Raw genomic sequence first — 5,402 nt, 5'->3', positions numbered from 1 at the left:
GAAAAAATTAACACTTTTTTTACTTTTACAAAATATGCCTTTAAAAACCAACTGTAAAGAAATATTTAGTAATAAAATAAGTACAAGAACAATATCGTACAGTAGTTGAACAAAATATTGTTGTAGCAATTTTTTTTGCAAGTATGAAACACGCTTTTGGAAACGATACTAATTATTTATTGTCGCACTTAAAAAAATCGTGACATATCTTAAATTTTGATTGATGTTTCGCACATGCATAAAATATTTTAAACCATGGAAAAGATGATCGAATATTCAACAATTGGACTTAATTTTTTTATAATGCTTATTAATGTTTGCAGTTAATACTAGAAAGCTATTTCAGTGAACGGTTTACAAATAACTTCAACCCATTGTCAGTATTATCACGGACATTTATTTTTTGTAGCAATATGGAAGATTTACTGTAAATATCTGTATATTTACTTTACTGTTTTAGTTCCATTTACAAAAAAAAATTACAAGTTTACTTCCAGAACTAATAATAGATAACGTTAATGTTTTTGATACTGAAACCTTGCTGTCACAATCAGATAAGGATGTCTTAATATTCTTTGGGAACTTCGACCTCAAGTTCGAAGATAAAGGACATTTTTTTTTTTTCCCCGCTCTCGTAGTTTTCCATTTTCCCCGCCGGAACACCGCCTCCCCCCCGGCTCGCAGATGACGACTGTGACGCCTGACAAAGCGAACCGCCGACCCCCGGTATTTTTATCGCGCGCAACATTAAATGACAAATGTCTCAATTCTGTGATGTTAGTGGGTGGAGCAGGTTCCCCTTCCTCCCGACCCCGCCCGATTTGACACGGATATATATTAAGGAGGAAGAAGAGAAGAAATCCTCCTCCAGAGGAGTGTCTGGTGGATGGGGGATGATTTCTCCGGCGTGGCTTCTGACCAATGGACGCGTCCTTCGCGCGAAGACGGAGCGGGTTATAAATTTGCTGCGCAGTCACTCCCGTCTCCCGAAAGGAAAAAAAAAAAAACTTATTTTGTCTCTTCCGCAATCAATCTAGCTTCCTCGCGCTTACCTCTTCCTCCCGCGTTCGTCTCTTTTGCACTCGCTTATTTTTTTTACTCTCATTACCCAGGTCATTATGCCTGGAAATCGAGCACTTGGCTACAATTATAATTTCCTAAAGAAAATGAATCAGGAGTAAAAGCCCGACTTTCCTGTGATACAGCTGAAAGCGTTTGGGAACCCTCCAATTTATTTTGTGCTCTTTCTTTATATATTCAAGGCAGTGTAATAATTACCACAATCAACCCTTCAATGGACGAAGACAATAAATTCTGAAGAAAAAAAAATGAAATTATTTCAACTTTTGGAAAAGTTTATTTAAATTTTAATTTAAATAATATTACGCGTAATTTATTCCACTCTCAGTTAATTTAAATATAATGCAAACCATAAGTATGTAAGGGAGTTCTGACAATTTATTTCACTGCGTATAGTTTATCTAAGTACTGTTTTAGTGAAAGAATGTACTAAGTTGCAATACAAATGCTATTTTCTGGCCATTTTTCTGGCAATTTTTTTGAAACAGAAAGGTCTTGTTCAGAATATACCTGTGCACTGCAACTTGGCTATGCGATACCGTTATGTTGGAGTCAAATTAGTGTTATTAACTCACTAACAAACTTTTCACAAAGCATTCGGTAAAATATACATTGAAATTTATAACTGAGTTCAGAGTTATTACACAAAAACCTGAAAAACATTTACAGTTCCCGTTGGCGATATTTTTCCGTAAAATTGTTTTTCGAAATAATAAATTGTTTGATCGTATGTTAAAATAATAATTTTTTGTATCCTACGAATGTTTGCTTAAATTTTATTATTAGTTGCTTTTAATATTTCCGACTGTGGAAAAATCAATAAATAATAATATTTGTATCCAATAAACTATGGACCGTGGACAGGATACTTGTTATGGGTTTGTTGGCTGAACTCTGAAGCTATAAACAGTAATACGAGTAGTTCTTTTCGTCATCCAATTGAACGCAAAACACTTATTATTGCCGTTTGAAGAAATTCAGGCAAAGAAATTTAAACACACACATTTCCACGAAAACTGTATCATTAAGGACATTTAAAAAGTTTTCATTTTCCAGCTAACGAGCCTTGTTCCGGAACAGCGAAGAAATTTAATTTATTTCGTGACGTATTTTTTTTAATTACTTTTTCTTTCTCGCTGCCTCCTGTCCATGTCATCTGACGCTTAATCTCCCAGCCACCAGAAAGATGGCGCCGCGCTGCTAAGAGTTGGAAACCTTTACTTTGGGATATGAAGACACTAAGTACGGCATAGTAAATCATAAAAAGTTTGCAAAATACCAGACCATAGAAGGCGAGGATGGAGCATTAAATGACACCGAAATGTCAAGCCATGAGACGGGCGTATTTTTCTTATGTGTAACATCTTGGATCTCGGTGTACGGTCTTTGTTGAGAGTAATTTCGTGAATGCGATGGCAGTCAAGGAACGGAAATGTGTAACAGGAAGCAGCCTACAGTTGGGTTGTTGTGCCACGGCGAGTCAGCGAGGGCAAACATTTCCATGGCGTTTGAAAATAGAGATAGAATATGAGAAACAGAAAGAAGATACAGATGTCTATCATTCGTACCACTAACAGTAGTCTTGAACAGTGCGATGCATTGCCATGTGGCTTTTCTAATACGTTATAAATACGTTGTGAAATAAAATTGTATAATATATATTTTTAATTTAATAATTTTATAAGTTTTGTATTAATACACGTGTTATGTTAATACTTATATCTGTGATACGATGGGTTAAATGAAACACACCAATGGTGAGTACTGAAAGACTCACTCACATTTTTTTTAAATTTTAAATACTGACTTGGTAAACATTTAACCTAAGGTAGTCATTCATCAAATGCAATGTTCGGTGAACATATGTATCACGCTTACGAGGTAGGGTCGGTATTACTATCTGATTGTCCATCTGGCATGACTCATAATTAGAGACCCGGAAAATTCGCCGGTTCAATGACATCCAGGATAGACTCCAATATCCTCTACACACTCGGGCAAATGCCAACTGTTCATTGGCTGCTGACTTGTGAGTCGTCTCGACTGGGTGGCCTGTGATTGGACACTTCTATGAGTGAGGGTCTCTAATTGGCCCTCAGTCCTCCAGATTAACAGTGAACCAATGACAGAAGCAGCTCTAAGGTATAATTATTTGAATGTTAGCATAACACGAAATGAACCCGCGAATTTTCCGGGTCTCTACTCATTATATATGAGCACCAAGTCGTACCGAAGAGATTCAGAACCCACTTAATACTTTTAGATCCTTTCACCTTGAACATTTGTCGAAAGCCACACTATATTTAAAAAAAAAAAAAAAAACTCGCGTTTTATTTATCACTTTAACTGGCAATGGGAAACGCCAATTTGCTAGTTTATAAACCTGTCCATTAAGACTTACTCTAACACGCAATGTTTATTTTTTTAATGCGTAAGCATCTACGCTATCGGTATACGGCATTTGGTAGGAGTACTTTCGTAAAAGGTACGGAAGTCTAATGAACGAAAATGTGTAGCCATGGGGAAAAATAAAATATTTTAAAGCCCTTTATAAAATTTTTACAAGATACCTCCCTTGCTTTGTTGATCTGACACTAATATTTTGAACAGTAATATACTCAGGGTAATATTATTTATGGGCGTAAAATGTTACGCAAGTGTTTGTAATTATTATCACTTGCGCGAATTATTATAAAATTATTAAAAATATTAGTTACAGAACAAAAAAATACAAGAGAGGTATTTGGTAAAAATTTCAGAAATAACCTTTAAATAATATAAATGAAGATGAAAAAAAGATGAGCTAGTTGTTCAGTACTCGCCAGTGATGTGTAATAATCTTATCTCGGTAACGAGTAAATTAATGTGTACTCATGTTTTTCATGTTCCAAATAAACGTTAAGTAAGAAACTAGGACATGATTTTTAAAGTAGAATTCTTTAAAATAATGCAGAGAGTGATAAATAAACTGATAAATAAACAGTCGCTTTTTAAATACCAACATGTTTAGATACAAAACACACACATACTGCCTGCGCCCAACACTGTAATTCGCTGCCTTAACATAAACGTTGCCTGCTACCATCAAACGCAACTAACAATAAGCAGTACAAAACACCCGGAAACTTTAAACTATTAGAAACGGCTGCGATAAAACCTTGGCTTTGAATATGGTTTTTAACAAGGAATTTTATTAAAATACTGCATATCTAGTTAAAATTCACTAAACAGTTCCGCATACTTTAGAATTACTAAAATATTAACCAAAAACATTTTAGCACATATTTTAATACCAGGTAAATGTTTGTATTTTTGTTTTCCCTTAAACGACTGTATTCAGTCTGTAAATATTGCCTACAAACAAACCTTAACTTTACTTAGATGATTCAACATTATAATTGTTAGATGATCATGTGATTATAAAAAAAAATATATGTAGTGACAAGATTTGAACCACACCACGTAAGGTTAACGCCTATGCGTTCTAGCGCTGTGCTAGTAAGCATTTTGGGAATTAAAAATAAAAGAGAATATATATTGTAATCGCTGTAATGCCAGTTTTAATTTGTATTTTAAAAGTTCTTATTTGTCTTACTATGACTATTTGAGTCTACCAAATATTTCAGTGTAGTTACCTTATCGTTAAATTTTATTTGTCACGCCAATACTTTTGTAATGTACCCTGAAGACTAAAATTTGGATTATGTTGCTACAATTTGGTCCGCCATCTTTGTGTCACATTTATTTAATCGACTTCCGTAACATTTTCACGATATTATTACGCATGCCAAATGCCGAGAGATAAGATGTCTACACACACACAAAAGAAAAAGGTCCAAACGTTTGGGACCGAGACCTAAAACGTAATGATAGAATATGCTCCCAGATAACGAATTAAATTTCTGAAGCCCAGCGATAGCATATCGGTCAACGTAAAGTTAACTTTACCTTGCGCCGCTGAGATCAGATTGACAACGGCTATTTACGGCGGTTTCGCGACAGCTCCCAGTCCTCGTAGTTTTCGAACGTATGCCTCTCTTCCCCCTTCTCCAGCTCCCCATTCTCCGTGGGGTGACGTCACCACAGAGAGATTATCCGTCGCGGCGTTAAGGCGCGCATGATGTAGTGCCCGGGGGACTTCCTGCAGCCGTCGATATGCCAAACGCGGTCGCGTAGCGTGTGGTTGTATGTAGAAGGGGAGGGGGTGAGATAGCTACACACCTCCCCCCCCCCCCCCACCCAAGGTATTCGTGCGCGCTGGGGCGAGGCCCATAAACACGTCTGGCCGAGCCATCTACTCGCGCGTCATGCGCTCCTGATAC

The sequence above is a fragment of the Bacillus rossius genome, chromosome 1 (genome assembly GCF_032445375.1).
Source record: "Bacillus rossius redtenbacheri isolate Brsri chromosome 1, Brsri_v3, whole genome shotgun sequence".
NCBI classification, from domain to species: Eukaryota; Metazoa; Arthropoda; class Insecta; order Phasmatodea; family Bacillidae; genus Bacillus; species Bacillus rossius.
This window is presented reverse-complemented; position numbering follows the sequence as displayed.